Consider the following 16,761-nt stretch of genomic DNA (forward strand, 5'->3'; position numbering starts at 1 on the left):
TCTCTCTGTCTTAACATTGCAAACTGTTACAGGAACAAGCCAGGTATGGATGGAAAATTTCCTTTCCTAATGAATGATCTTGATTTTTTCAATGCTGTGTGCAATTAATGAAACAATAACTGCCAGCATGTACAGATTCACAGTTGTAACATCACTGAACTAGTTCATACCTTAAAACCGTTCAAAGAGGAGCTTACACCAAGCTCTCTCCATTTCAAATGACACTTGACATGAATGAACTGTAACAACACTAAGCCTCACCTACAGAAAGAGTGGAAACAACCAATACATATTAGCAAATATTTGAACTTCTAACCACCAGAATAAGTGCAGACTTTACAACACTAGTTATGCAACACAGATAAAATGGGATCCCTATGTCCAGTGCCTTTAGCAAACAACATTGTAAAAGCACCTTAAGAGCTGCACAGAAAGGATAAAACAGCAACGAATGAAGCTCTGCAGTTCTCAAGCACAACACACCAAGCCCTTGATATTTGCCAGGAACCTGGCATCCTTGAGGTGACTAACATACTCTCAGTTTCTTTTTGAAAGGGTAGTTTGCAGCTATGAAAGTACATCATGCTTATCAGATGAAACCATGAAGTAATTTGTAGCATAACATGCAAACCGAAGAGAACTGCAAAGGAATTTTGTTTAGAATAAAAGCCTAAGTTGTCAACAAGCTCCCACATAGGCTTACTCAGCACCAGCTGCTTAACAAGGTATTTGAGAGAAGAGCTTCACTCGCTCTAAACTTCTGAACTTTCCCATTAAAAGAAAAATTTGTCTTTATAGTTCATCAAAAAACATGTGCTTTTAAGATTTAATCTTTTCAGATTTATAGGCTTGTATGGGTTGGTTTTCACCTGAGTTATTTGAAATATCACATTCAGGTCTGAATTAGTAACTACACCACCTTACAGTAGTGGATCTCATTTCGGCAAGACATGCCAAGAAAAATTGATTCTTTACCTACACCAGCCATAGATCCATATACCATCCATGATAACAACCCTACCCATTTTTTTGTTGGCCATTTACTGTATGACTATTTTAACCTCAGCCAAAAATAAATCACAACAGAGTTTGGAACATCCTTGGAGGCAAGGATGATCTAAAATAACCCAAATATGCAGTTTCAGAAAACAAACTGAATAATGTGAGAGGAACAAGCATCACAGTCACAGGGAATTTACCCACAAGACTCCTCTTCTTTCCATTAACATAAAAAAGGGGAGACAAGGAACAAGAATAATAAGGATAAGCACAGGACAAAGATAACTGCATGGGAGCTGAAGCAAACTGCCAAAGCCCAATTGAACACACAGAAAGATGTCTGACCATTTAAAATTTTTCTCTCCTGCGACTTCTGACACAGAGCAGAAGAAACTTCCTTCAATTTTTCATTTCAAAGCACTTTTAAAACATCACAGGGATCGTTTGCACAGCAGCAGTCCAGCAGCACAATGCTCCAGCTACATTTCAAACCCAGTTGCCAAAACAGGATCTGCAAGGAACATGAACTGTACATTTAAAAATCTGATCACAGGTTTGATAGTCTACTACGTGTTTAATCAGTTTAACCCACTGCATAACCAATTGTATGGAGTCCTGTATAATTATTTTTTCAATTTCAGGTATTTCCAGATATGTTACTGCTGCATTTTAGAAGTCAAACAGGAAGAGCTCCAAAACATATGAATCTGCATTATAAATGAGTGTAAGGCTACGTTGACACAATTTAATTGTTGTATACAGCACTCAAGCATATTCAAACTGTAGTAAGAAAAGGAAAAAAAATCATACTGGTACTCCCTCTCCTCTTGACTAATTAGTGATAAATTTTTAAAATGGGCATAGTCCCAATTCTCCTCACAATATAAAACAGCATGGGAATTTTATAGTCCTAATGTACTTTTCTTCAGAAAGAATTTCATTATGGTCCCCTTTCATGACTTCCAAAAGTGTTCCATCTGCCAACTGGAAACCAAATTAGTTACTGTCCATTGAAACCTGTGGTGAAAACCCACAGGTCTGACAGAACAACTGCTTTGTTCCTTATTTCATTTAGTTAATCCCTGCTTTGTCTGGCATCTCAAATAGAGCTGGAACCGTGGCTTCATCTTTTGTAGCCCTTTCACCCAACTCAGACATATTCTTGGTCAAGACATTCCCCTACATTATTTTGTAAACTCGGTATTTCAAGGGATGTTTACAAATGTGATTTAACCCGAAGCAGAAATTGAACAAGTTCTACCACCAATAATATGGATTATTTATCATCTTATTTTTGAAGGGAATTGGCTACAAATTTAAAAGTATAAAGCTAACATGCCCTGTTCACTTATAGATTCTTTAAATATGTACTTCTTAAATAAAAGAAACAACCCATTTTTCAGTATAGTATATAATAAGGACTGTGACTTGAAGGAAATTATAACAGTTTTGGCTTGTGTAACAGAGCATAACATGTCTAACTTCCGTGATTTGTAAAAAGCAACAGCCCAGGTTTCTGGCATCAGACCTTACACCTCGAGGTGAGGAATCTGACACACTTGGAGTGTTCATGTTCAGGGGATTGCTTTAGTCACAAACAGATTTATGTTGACACATGCCAGTAAAGTCTGCAGAGCTCAACAGTTTAAGATTAGACTGAAGACAGATTTCCATCAATTGCTCATGGCATGAGGTTGTACCAATGTTTTCCAGGAAAAAGAAAAGAATTGTATTCTCTCTCAGATGCCACCTTCTGCATTTCTGTCTTTTACCTATTTGCTTCTTGGGGTGGTTGTTTTTTTTTATTATTATTATTTTTTTTATTTTTTTAAAACTGGAAATGCTAGTTCTTGCATTCATGTATTTCTTTATAGTCACATTCTAACATTCATTATCAAGGAATTTCTCAAACAAGTTTCAGTACCACAAACAGGAGAAACTCTGTTTACATCATATTATAAATTCAATTCACCAATACATCACAAGTACATAATGACATTGTACTCTAAAGAAAAAATTGCTGATTAATTTATTACAATTCAAGGTTCAAATCTTTCTTCTCAAGTCACAAGCATTTAAGAATGCAATTTGAATTAATTTCAAACATTAAAAGAAGAGAGAAAACTGAAATCAGAAATGTTAGAAAAAATTGATAGGCAAGGAACTGGAAAGAGAAAATGCACATCCTTCTTCTATGATCACTAACTAGGTCTTCAAAACATCTACAACAAAACCAGGCTATCTTGTTATTTGTTTGCAGTAAATAGGGAACAGTATGTGCTTTCCTCACACACAGATCACATCCTTGCTCACTACCTTTTTGCAGAGTAATAGCAACAATTTTTAACAAAGACCAAGCAGCAAAGAGAACAATGCAATTACACTACACAAAAGCAGGTATAAATAGTTCCTTCTCTGTGTTTCTTCTAAGGCAAAACTTGAAACAGCATGTTTGGCTCTTACATAAGACCTAAAAAATCGGGAGGTCTCAAAGAGTATCTCTAAAAAAATACTTGAGGCATATAAATTCAAAAGAAACCCCTTGTAGAGCAGAATGTATCCTTCAACTTGAGAGGAAGCAAAGCAATGAATAACCTCTCAGCTGTGGATTATTCTGAAGAACAGCTGAGTCAAGCAAACCATCTCCTTAAAGCACGCAGGAAACACAATAATCAGAAATGGCACAATCAAGATCTCCATGACAGAATTTATAAGGTTACTGAAATACCTTACAGCAAAAGCCTTGCAAAGGCAAGGAGATGGATTCAAGTCATTAGCTGCTAGCATCTCATCTTTCCAAGAACATTTAACTCTTCCTGCAAGGGAATTCCTCTAGCAAATGCCAAAAATACCACATGTAATGACCAGATTTAGACTTATTATGGCACAGCGTTGGCTTACAGCAGGAAAAGCTCTCCTTTTCCATCATCCCTTTGCCTTTTCTTTGGCTTATGAACAATTCCCAGTCCTGCTGCACCTGAGAACCTATTTCTAGAATGGTGGTTGTAAATGAGGAGAGCCTGTCTGTTAGAACAGCAGTTCTACAACCCAAATCCACTCTCTCTAGAGAGAGTGTGTGCCTGTCCAGGCTGAAGTCAATATGTTCTTAAATTGGTTTAATAAGCTTACTTTTATTTTTGGAAATAGTTACCAGCAAACAAAATACAGCAGGAAAATGTGTACTTCATAAAGCCTCCAAGAAATCAATGTTTTCGATTTTGAACTTAATGCTGTTAGAGCCAGAAGGTCCATTACCCAAAGCAGGAGTTTCAGAGCACCTCTTCTTGGACATGTATTATTTGAGGAAAACAATGTTCTCCAGTTCCAGTAAGGCAAATATATCTAATCCTTATTTCTCACTACCCAACATTTGGAATTAATCAATTCCACTGCATATTACCGTGGTTTCAAACACTGAATTTGCTGGACACCTTCTGCTACAAAGTGTTGTATATATAATGAACATTAAAGTAAAAGAACTCAGGAGGGTTTCACCAAGAATCTGTCACTAATCTCAGGCAGCTCATCCTTCCTGTTCTCCTGTGCTCCTCAGGCTGGCATCACCACCAGGCACCCCTAAGACAACCCAGCCCATGCAATATTCAAACCTCTTTGACAGTGCTGCTCTTCCTCTCATCACTGATAATGCAGGAAGACAAGTCAGGTGGCATAAATGTGAAATTTAATCAGATCTTGGATATCAGCATTTTCATTTTAAATGTTGTTAAACTATATAAAGAAGCAAACATGTATTTTCAGTAATTGTGCTGCTTCACTTCTCCCTGTTTAATTTTGGCTTAGCTGAGGAATCAGAGGAGCTGTTGGAAAATATGAATCTGAATGTTCTGTTGGTTCATTAAACTCTTTTTTTAAACCAAGAATAGCATTACTTCCCAAACCTAAAAGACCAAGTTATCCTCAGTTACTACAAGCAAAAAAATGTTTGAACTCAAAATCTGCTGATGTTCTGCCGATGAAGATGCTGCCTGTACCTAAACCTGCAAACAGAGAGTGGGGAAAATGTAAGAACAAGCACATCTTAAATTCATGTGGGCAAACACAACTGGCTGGGACAGTCAATCAGGTTACAATCTGACTCTGTGGAATGCAATATTTGTGTCCAACACACACCAGGCAGCCACACAGTGTGTAAAGACAGATGTCATAAGTAACAACAACTGGGATGTTTTCATTCTTACCACTTCCTAAATTCTTTTTAAAACAGTGCTCAACTCAGCAAGAAATCTATTTCTGGATGTCACCCTCCAACATGCTAGCTGGGAATGTGTTCTAAATTAGGATAAAAAGATGCTAGATTAGAAAGTATTAGAACTAGATTACCTAGGGTCAACTGTTCTCAGAGACTTCCTCCCGGAGCAGTATGATCTCCATCACACAGAAACCCTTCAAACTTCACACAGGCCACAGCAAAGAGAAGATCAGAACTAATCTACAGGGCTGCACTCTTCTGTGACGGGTTCTCTCTCAGCCTGGCAGAGGAAATACAGCTGAACAAGGAAAACAACCACGGGTCTTCTTTCCATTACCGCAAACGTATTTGCTGCTTGTTTTTCAGTGAGCAGCCTTACATTATTCATCATTTATCCCACCTACAGACATTACCTCATATGAAAAACACAATACAAGAGGGACACCTAATACTCCAAAGAATCAAATCTATTTTCCGTCGCTTATCAATAGACATAGGAACTTGAGGTTTCACATTTCATTCACGCTATTTCCAAACACACCAAAGCGAAGAGAGGATTTGCCCTTCCCTGCGGTTCTGCCAACACAGGAGGACTCTTTGATTTGAAAAATTCGAATTATCTGCTTTACAGAAGCAGATTTCTTAGCTCACCGTGCAAGTAGCACCAGTACAGAAATATTCCTTGCAATTGAAAACTTTAATTGCTAAAGGCATTAGCATGAAAGAAAGTCTACTGAAAACGAGACTGTCAGATTTCAAACAAGGCATATTCCAAGGCTTTTTTTTTTCTCTGTGTGTGTGTGCAATTGCAGCAGCTTTTACTCAGTGTGGGTTTTTTTGCACAAAGGAGAAAAACCTAACAGACAAAATTTCTAACACCTAGCAATGAGCAGGCTCTAAGACACTTCTCTGACTATCCAGAAAAATTATAAGTATTTTGAATCCCCGTGAAAGGGTTAGCATGTCACTGAGCTGAAATGTTCACAAAGAAGCAGTTTAAGTTGTCAAACAGCACAATAGCACGGGAAGGAATGAACGTTCTGTCGAGGTAGATAATGGTATCTGCAAGAAGATTATGCTGCTGAGTGTAGTGAAAACAACTCGATGGAGCATCAGTTTCTTTACTGCTGGATTTCCAACTGATACCACCACACATCTGCAAGGACAGCTCCATGAATATTTCAAGAGGAACAGGCAGGGTTGACTGAGGTCCATCTAACCTGCTCTATTATTTCCACTGTGAAAGACGAGTCTTTTCAAAGTACTGGAAGTTTCAGAATATTGCTTTGGGTAATTAAGGTGTTAAAAGGCTTGTGTTAGTTTAGTAAGGTACTGGTGGGTTTTTAAAGTAGAAATGTAGAAATCACACAGAGCCTTCATCACCAGCAGTATGTAAGACAAATATTCACCGTGTGAACTCCAAATTTTATAGCCTGTTAAATCCTTTACTAAACAAAACCGTGATCTGAGCAAAAACAAAGTATGTTTAAAAAAAACAAAAACAAAAACAAAAAACCCGAGGCTGAGATCCTTCAACTGCTTACTTATAAACAAATTAAGGAAGTAAAAACAAGAGGTCATACTTTCACATGACCTTAAAAGGTCATACAATATGTACTTTATGCAACTATCACGCAGAATAAAAACACCAGAACTACTTTAGCTTTTCTACGTATTTTTAAGTCTCATTCTTACATTCAGGCTATTTATTCTCACTGACGTGACTGTTTAAATAAACAAAACAAGCTCTCAGTAGTCACAGCTACTCCAACTCTCCCCCAGGCTCTCACAATTAATGTTACATTCCTCCAGGTACAGCTCCAACTTCAGGAGGAGAAACTGCTACCTGGGCATTGCACGAGCAAACCTCTGCCCGTGCTGACAATACAACAGCACATTTTTACTTTTAAAGTAGGCTAATTGCCTTTCCAAGCCTAGTTCATATGTCCAGAGAATAAAACAAGGAGGAAATACTTTTAATTTTGTTCAATCTCCAAGGACCAATCCAGCTAAAAAGCAGCATCCATCAAACTCACTTTACCCACGGACTCAACAGCTGAAATGTGAGTTCTAATGAAGCATGTTGGGCTCTAAACCCTGCATGGAAACAAAACTTGTAAAACCAACCCAGCACAGCTCCTGTCAACAACGTTTCTCTACTCACTCCAGTCATTTATGAACAGATGTTTGCTTAAGGAGTATTAAGCTGCTGAAGGCTTCCATTTCTGTGCTGAAGCTGGGAGGAAGGGGCTGTCACCATTAAGAGGCCAATTTACTGACACTTTTAAAAAAATCCCAAGGTTTAACCGTTGTTTTTAAGGCACTGTCTTCTCTAAAGAAAAAAAATTCTATTTTGGTTCATCATTTTTTCACAGCAAACTGAAGAGTCAGCACCTGATAAAGCTGACTTTGAGCAATTTCGCCCCATTTTGGAATTATAATACCTCTTTTGCAAAAAAAAGCCAAAAAAAAAAAAAAAATTAGTTAAATTATCATAACTCTGTTCAGCCTGTCACGTCCAGACGCATTTAGCACCCGACGCACTTTACGCCCCTCGAAAGAGAAAGCTCGTCAGGAAAAGCCACATACACAGGACACCTTAACTTCTTGCACCACCACATCCCTTCAGCCCTCTCCCAGCTGCGGCGCCGCCGACTCCCGGCACAACGCGGGGCCCCGCCGCAGGACAAAGCCGAGCGGGGGGACCGGCCCGGGAGCGGCGGGGCTTCACCCCTGCCCTGCCCTGCCCTGCCCTGCCCCGCCCGGCCCGGCCCGGCCCCGCCGCCTCCCCCGCGGGCCAACGGGAAGGACGGCGCTGCCCCCACAGGCCCCGGCGCCCTCCGCCCCCCGAGGGCACCGCCGAGGGGTCCCGGGCGCCTTTCCGGGGCCAGGCCCGGCGGGAACGAGCCGCCACCCCCCCGTCCGCCCCGTCCCTTTCTTACCTGCGGGCTGCGCGGGGGGCGGCGGGGCCCGGGCGGGCATGGCGGCGGGCGGGGAGGGGGGAAAGGGAAGGAGGGAAAGAAGGGAGGGAAGAGGGGCCGCGGCCGGTTATCTGCGGCCTCCCGCGGCAACCGCCATGGAGGGGGAGCCCCTGTGGGCGACAGGAACCGCGTCGCTGCGGCCCGGCCCCCTCCGGCCGCCGCCTCCCGCCCGCCGCCACCGCCCACCGCGCTCCCGGCACGCACCGCGCCCCGCCGCCCGCGTCACGTCCGGTCCGGCCCGGCGCGCTCCCCGCCGGGAGGGAGCCCGGGGGAAATGGCTGAGGGGGAGGTTGTGTGTGTGCCCCGTGTTCTGTGCCCTGCCGTGCCGTCATACCGGTGGGACACAGCATCCCAGAGCGCCTCGGAGTTGGAAAGGGACTCCTAAAGTGTTGGAGTCCAGGACATCCCTTTGGATGACCTGGGACCCGGGAAAGGGAATTTGAGCCCTGGACAGGGGGTTTGGAAACCTTGGCACAGAGCCCAGGAAGACACCGAGTTTGATCTTAGCCCATGGGAGAAACTTCCAGCTCAAGGAGAGGAATTGCAAATCACCAGGAAGTGAAAATAGTAGTTTAGCATAGTAGAAGATGCAAAATTCAGTGGTTTTAGGATTCTTAGAATAGAGGTAAATGGGGGACAAGATGGTGGGATTTGGGTGGTACCTCGTGCCCCTCTCCTTCTTCCTCGTCCTCCATCTTCTAGGGTGGTGATTATATAAGATAGTTAGAGTGGATTGGGTCAAAGCAGAAGTGACCCTCTTAGTGTGAGCACTAGACATTGGTACAAAATAGTAAATAACCTACACGTAATTATCTGTATAAATGTAAGGTGACGTCCCATCGGTGGGCAGTCGCCTCGTGTCCCAGCCGCTGTCCGGACCTCGGCTGGGAGCGGAGAAAAACTTTGTGATATCAAACAATAAACAACTCGAGAAACCAGAAAACAAGGCCTTGAAGACTCCGCTTCTTTGTACCAACACGACTCGGGGCTTTTAGGGGGCAAGGACTTTAAACAACCTGAATGTCGGGTGAGAAAACCAACCCGAGACTAAATGTCGGCTGGTTCCAAGCCCAAGCAGGTGTGTGTTAAAATCGTGGAGAATATAGTTTAAAAGAGTGGCATTCTAAGGAATGTGCAAAGCCTTTGCCCCACACACTCGTCCTGTGGCCGTGGGTGACCGCACTCCCTGCAGCGGTCACAGCAACGTGGTGGCGAATTGCCCTAATGAAATAGAGAGCAAAGCGTAGTGTTAGAGCTTTGTTACGGAATCGCGGAGTGAATTAGGTTGGGAAAGAACTCTGAGGTCAGCAAGCCCAACTTGGGAACACTCAGTGTCGATCAGGCCGTGGCACCACATCCCGTCTTCCTTTAAACACCTCCAGGGACGGTGACTCCGCCAGCTCCCCAGGCAGCCCATTCCAGTGCTCAATCACCTTTTCTGTGAAGAAACTTCTCCCAATGTCCAGCCTAAACCTTCTTCTGTTTACGATTTATGGCCTCTTGTCCTGCCACTGTTTGCCTGGGAGAAGAGGCCGGCCCCAGCCTGGCTCCATCCTCCTGTCAGGGAGATGTGGAGAGCAATAAGATCACCCCAGAGCCTTTGTTCCTCCAGGGATACGTACACACCGTGTTTAAACACACAGTAGTTTTGCTGGCAAAGGCTTAAAACAAGGCCATTCATAGAGCTTTTCACGTTTCAGAGAGGTTCGTGGAATAAAAATACCTCGAATGCGTTTTGGGATAATGATGATTAATCTGCTAATTTAATCAGCAATGGAAGGCTTTTGTGAAGCAGGGAGGATTTATATTGTTAGTGCAATGTTTCTGTGACGTTCTGAATCCTGTTACAATAGCTGAGGATAATCATGGATGACTATTAATGAGTTCGTGTGACTATTAATGAGGCTCTGTTACTTCGCCTCCTGGTGGCTGTTCTCTTTTTTCATCTTGGTGTCAGAAATGCAGAGCGAAGCTAGTGCTGACCCGGCAGGACAGAAGGAGAAGCCTGAGGGAACAGAAAATAAAGTCAATTAGCCCTCAACGCTCTTTGACCTCCACCCAGTGTACAACAATGTGATTTACAAATCGTAGGGGTGTAGAGAATGGTATCATTTGAATGATACATGAAATAAATATGCTGCCTGTAAACTCCCCGGACAGCAACATAAGCCCCAGTGTTGTCCAAAAAAATCAGGTTTTTTACCACTGCAACAAGCCAAGAGTTGCACAAGCCCGGGTCCTCTGTAGTATTCCACAAATCAAGCACACCAACTATAAAAACTTTTTACTATTTATGCATTTTAGCAAACAAAGGAATTAGTGTTCATTGGCTACGAGTTACACAGTTCTCTTACTAGTTAGTATTCTTTCCTCTATTGTTTAATGAGTGTCTCTCTTCTCGTGCTAATTAGTCTGCATGTCCAGGCTTTCTCTGGGTCTGAGGTGGGTTCTCAGCTGGTGGCTGGGATGTGTCCCTGCTGGAATTCCCTTTTACCCAGGCAGAGCTGATTCAGCACAGTCACTGAGTTGTCTTTATTGGTTTCTTCCTTATCTTGGGACTTCTGCTAAGTGTCCTTGAGGCCCATAAATTCTGCATTCTTTGTGTCCACTATCAGTGGTACATCCTTCTTCCCCAGCCTAGTTAACCCCCCACCCGGGTCTGAGATCATTGAAGCATATCCAGCTCTAAACTTTAAGAAGGCAATTCTACCCACAAGTGATTTGTTTTTCCAACCCTGTACGTCACTTAGAGCTTGTTAGCTGCTCTCTGTTCTATGGATTAAATCTTCCTTCTTGTTGCTTGGGCTTGAAAGTATATAAAGAGCAAACATTAAAGAACATCCTTTTTTGAGAAAATGTTACATATTTTTGCAGCGCTGGCACCCTAAAAGAAAAACAAAGTAGTAAAACCCTTCTTGTGCAAAAGCCACAAGTCAGCAGCACAATCATCTACCTCAGAAAAAAAAAAAATCCAGAAAAATAAACTGTGTCAGTAACCAGGTTCTAGATGAGAAGGAAATTTGTTAAGTAAAATTTCCAGATGATTTGAAGAAGTGACTCATATCCTAAGCTAGAAAGAAGGGCAGAAATTTCCTCCAAATAGTCTCTGCCAGTCTGACATAGTAAAATTTTCCTTCTCTCTCTTGGTGGCATTCAGAAGTTTCTAGGACCAGAAGTGTTAATCAGTATGCAGTTGTGAGTCCATAAAATCCACTTCACTTGAATGCAAGATCAGATGGGAGGTAAGCATGCCACATAAAAAATTGAAGGTAATATTCACTTAGGCAGAGTGTGAATGATTGACAAGATGTGTGGGATTTCTTCAGTCGTTCCTGCATAAGCTTTGCTGGTTGAAGGAGATTACATTTGCTTGTGAAGGCAGACTGACTCTTCATAATAGCATTACCCATATCATGTATTAGCTCTGTGAAATGGAATTCATGGGCTACAACAGTAATTCCAAGGTTATATTTTTAAAATGTGAAAGTTTCCCTTACAGAATTGCATGGATTGTAAACACTATATCTTATCTGGAGATGATTCTAGCATGGTGTTCTATCCATTTTCAAATAAACAGTGAGGCATTTTTAAAGCACATACTTCAAGCCATTTATTTTCTTAAAGCATGGTGAAAAAAATTATAATTTTTATCTATACATCTCAACGTGGAGCTCTTCTGCACCGTGCAACAGAGGTTTTCAGTCTGGCTGGTCTGGCCTTGGTAGCTCAGATGCTGAGCCTCGACTTGTTGACTGCAGCAAAGTGGCTTTATCAGTCACTGCTACCGAGTCCTGAACCGTCAGGAGAGGGCGCAGCCTTCCCAGAAGTCTCAGATGGAAAAACCTGGTGTGTCAGGATGATTCAGAAAGGCTCTCCCCAAACCCTGCGTGGTCTGGAGGCTCAGACTCCTCCTGGTTTGGGAATTGAGGACGACGGAAATAACCTGATATGATCTACATCCATGTCCTTCATAAAACTTAGTAATTCATAATTCTAAAAAAAAAAAAAAAAATAGTATGGAGTATTTATAGAAAAGGAATTTAGGTTTTATTTCTCATTTTGAAGACTACAACATGGCTCCTGAATGCAAATTTTAGTTTTATATAAGCTGTACCATATAATGTGTAGAGTGATGCAGAACATTTTCTGAAGGATGTTGAACTGCTGGTAGTGGATAGTGCAGTTCTTTTTCTTTTTTGCTTTTTAATTTCAAAAATACATACAGTGCAACATAGCTCCTGACAGTGCAAGCTTTTTTGGCTTCCCCACTGAGTGAGGAAGAAATTTGCTATAACCAAAGGCTAGATAAGTCTCCAAAATTCAGGCAGCGTGCTTCCCTCTCTGCTATGTCTGGCAATGCTGCTGATGAGAAACTAGATAGTCAGTGACCTGAGAAATTATCATCCTTGGTTTTCCTTTTTCTTTCTTTTTTTTTTTTTTAATTCACAATCAAGTCAGACATTTAAAGATTTTATATTATCCAAGAATGAATTTTAAATGGTCTTTTAATTCTGCACCTGAGATGGGGCAAGCCTGGATGTACAGACTGGGGAATGAGAGGCTGGACAGCAATGCCATGGAAAGGGACCTGGGGATCCTGGTTGATGGCAAGCTGGGTATGAGCCAGCAGTGCCCTGGCAGCCAGGAGGGACATCCCTGTCCTGGGGGGCATCAGGCACAGCTGGGCAAGGGAGGGGATTGTCCTGATCTGATCTGCACTGGGGCAACCTCACCTCCAGTGCTGGGGGCAGTTTTGGGCACCACAATATAAAAAAGACATTAACCTATTAGAGAGTGTGTAAAGGAGGCCACATGGAAGGTGAAAAGTCTGGAGGGGCAGTCAAATTAGGAGTGGCTGAGGTCACTTGGTCTGTTGAGCCTGGAGGAGACTGAGGGGAAAATTCAGTGGGGTCTTCGACATCCTCACTGGGGGCAGCAGAGGAGCAGCAGAAATCTCTGCTGGTGACCAGTGACAGGAGTTTAGAAAACGCCTGAAACTGTATTGAGGAGGTTTGGATGAGATATTAGGAAAAGGTTCTTCATCTAGAGGATGGTTGGGCACTGGAATAGCTCCCCAGGAAAGTGGTCATCAAGCACCAAGCCTGGCAGAGTTCCAGGAAGATTTGAACAAGGCTCTCAGCACATGGTGTGACTGTTGGGATGTCATATCCAGGGCCAGGAGCTGGAACACAATGATCCTGACATGTCCCTTCCAACTCACTGTATTCTATGATTTTAATATTCTGTGAAATCATTGCAATTCATCTTCAGAGTGTTTTGACTTTTTCTCATTCTGACATGAAACTGAATTGGCAGATTTCTCTGAAATGTTTTAAATTCAGTAAAACTGCATTTATCTTAGACCCTTATAGCTGAAATAACCCCTACAACTGCATTATCAAGCAGAAAGGTCTTTTCTGACTGAATTCACCAATCAACCTCAAAAGCTTCATATGAAAGTTTTCTGTGGCTGTGGTTTCATAAAGTGGGCATTATGAAAGCTGGCTGAATGAATAATATGTGCTTTCTGCTGGCTTCTAAATGGGCATCAGTCAATAAAAGAAAAATTCTGTTAGCTGAATTAAAGATGCAGCAGAGCAGAGAATGAACTGTTCCTAGAGCAGCCTGGGGTTTTTTGGTTTTGGTGGGGGGGTTGGTTTTTGGTTTTCTTCTTTGTTTGGTTGGTTGGTTTTGGGGGGCTGTGTGTGTGTACATTTTGTTTTGGCTCTTTGGTTTGGTTGTATGTTTGTTTTAAAGAGGTCATTTCTGAGTCTTGACCACATTTGCAGCTGATTTGGAGCATCTAAACACATTCTTTCCATATGAGGGCTACCCAGTGGATTAACCAGATCTTAAATGTCTAAAGAGGCCCATTTTGCCTGCTGTGGCCTAGACCACATCCTCCAGGTGGCACAAGTTAATGATTTCAGTGTGGCAATACTATGTGTGCACCTGGCCTCAACATATTTGCACACATAACTCATCAGCAAGGTGTGCCAAGTGTATTTTAGTGGATGTACCTATTAATGGTGACAAGGCTTGTCAGCAGAGTCCATAACCAAACCAAGGTCTGACAATACTTCCTTCTCCTAGAAGATGGTGTTCAGTACCTCAGCTGTCAGCAGGCAAGCAAGATTTCTCATGCCTACAGCAGCAAAGCTTTCCAGTGCAACTGATTGTTTTGGTTTGGATCTTGTGGGTTTTTGTTTTGTTTTGTTTTTTTTAGTACAGGCTCTTGTTGGATTATACTCTTTTCTGTCCCAGAGATGGGGCAACTGAGAAGTGTTTTAAAAACTTTTATTCTATTTTCAGTCTCATGTGAAGGGTGGGACAATACAGATATTATAATTCACGTCATCACAGTCAGAAGCCAAATTATTTCCTAATTACAATCCATTATAAGAATTTCTTGGCCTATCAGCTTTTGCTACTCAACACTGTTAATGCCTTAAAGCCAATCATCTGAAATTACCTCTCATGGATCCTACTACAATGCACCTTTCATAGTTCCATTTCTCCAAAGTATCCATTCTTATTTGCAAGGCCATAATTTGAAACTTGTTTCCAGTTCCATTTCTCTCTCAACAATGTCTGTCCTATTCCATGGAATTTCTAAGTCAGCATTTTTTATCTCAAAGTTTGCATACAGACACATACTGTGAGAGCCTTCTGTCAGCCTTTTGAGAGCATTCTCTAAATGCAGAAAGCCCATAAGAAAAGAAATCAAAATTATTCATTTCAAGACAGTCCCTTCCCTTTAAGAGGGATGGTTTGTGAGCTTTTTACACTTAAGATGAAAAGAGCTTAAAAGTGCTTAAGACCATTATTCTGTTTTAATGGTCTCATTCATTTATTGGGCAAAGGTGAGCTGATTTCCAAAGTCATCCTCCTCCCTGGTGCGTCAGTTCCTTTCTGTGAAGCAGGAGTCAAGAGCTCCAACACCCTTGAGATCAGCTGATAGGAAATTCCAAGGTCCAAACTATTCCCTCTGTGTGTGTAATAGGCACTATGACAGCAGTCTCTTGCATACCAGCCTGTGCAGGGTAGTATTATACATTCCTGTATTTTCCATTAACATCTATTTGAGGATATTTTCATTTCCAAGGCATTTTAGAGTTTGAGGATATTTTGTTTGGTTGGGTTTTTTGAGGTTTAGGATCACTGAAACTTACCTTTACCACTGTTTGGGTTTTTACACATATTTAAGAAGACCTGCAATATCCTGGTCTAAATCACACAAGTTCATTCCACTTCTGTATGTCAACACAGTCACTGAAATTCAGGTGTCAGGTTCAGATGTTTTGAGTAAGTTTTCCTAATAAACTAATGTTGTGTGACTGGCAGTGATTCTTATCAATAAAAATCTTATATCTTATAAATAAAAATCATCAGTGACCTTTGCAAAGGTCATGTCCTTTCATTTCTACAGCAAATGACAAAATGTACATTAAACAGAAGTGATAGTAGCATTCAGTTCCAAGTTTTAAAATGGAAATGGCAGAGGTTTTTCTAGGTTAATGGCAACTTATGCCTCAAATGCTACTGCTATGCAAGGAAAGAGCTTTTTTCATAGGTATTTGTCAAAATCCTTATCACTGTCATTCATACTCATATCTGTTGCCTTGTTTATTTGTCAAAATCCTTCTCATTGTCTTTCAGACTCATATATCTGATGCCTTGTTTCAGAGGCATACATTCCAATTTTATCCTCTGTCATATTTTTCTGTAATAGGTTTGCTTTCTAGATCTACATTCATTGAGATGCAAAGCATCTGGGATGTAGGCACATAGGGAGGCTGGATCTCAGAAAAAAAAAGAAACATTTCTTCCTTGAAAGCTCTTACACAAGGAATGTATGAGATTGGCCATACATGACCCTAAACTACCTGATGAGTTTGTTGTCATAAAGAACAAGAGAATCAGGAGAGGAAATACCATGCTCTGAGTAGCTAAAATGTGTTTGAATGCTGACAGAATGTCAGCCCCAGCTGCCAGAGTGCTGCATGCAACAACCTTTGGCTGCACCAGCAGTCAGGGTGAGACCCTCAGGTGGAGGAATCTGTTGGTCTTGTGTCATCCCATTGTTGTCTCACAGGCAGAAAGAAGAGAGAGTGAACTCCTCACATTTGTACCAAGAACAGGCTGAGTGGGGGAAGGAGCAGGCAGAGAGGAGTGTGGAGAACAGGGAGGGAAACAGCAGCATGGCAAAGACCAGCACAGACAGTGGGGCAGATGAGGAGATGAAAAGTCCAACCTCCACCCCTTCTATATCCAGAATCACTCAGAGATCTCTGGAGAGCAGCTGAACCAGCTCTGTTTCCATGAAGAGAGCTAGGAAAGATGAGATTAGGTAAATCCAAGTACCTGAGCAATCTATTTAACTTCATTAGGCCCCTCTTTCTAAATCATGGCTAACTGGGTTTCAGCAGTGGGAAAAGGATGCAGTGTCTTGAGTCAGGTTCTTGGTTCTGGGAAGCAAATATGATCCCATCACATTTACATGGAATCACTGATGTGGTCTGCCAGGATGTGTCTCCTCACCATTCTCTGCACCTCTGCACCAGACATGCA

The 16,761-nt window shown here is 41.9% G+C and overlaps 1 protein-coding gene across 2 annotated transcripts in view; it reads right to left on the reverse strand.

Annotated features, from left to right (window-relative positions):
- AFTPH (aftiphilin) overlaps window positions 1–8,316 on the reverse strand; it is a 41,825-nt gene extending 33,509 nt beyond the window's left edge. Inside the window, exon 1 of one of the 2 annotated variants that reach the window (XM_083857799.1) lies at window positions 8,152–8,316. The gene's annotated coding sequence lies outside the window, so the exon portion shown is untranslated. The remainder of the gene's footprint in view (window positions 1–8,151) is intronic. The other variant, XM_083857800.1, reaches the window with a different exon arrangement.
- Window positions 8,317–16,761: the final 8,445 nt, after the last annotated feature.

The sequence above is a fragment of the Zosterops lateralis genome (assembly GCF_965231275.1).
Source record: "Zosterops lateralis genome assembly, chromosome: 3".
Classification (NCBI taxonomy): domain Eukaryota; kingdom Metazoa; phylum Chordata; class Aves; order Passeriformes; family Zosteropidae; genus Zosterops; species Zosterops lateralis.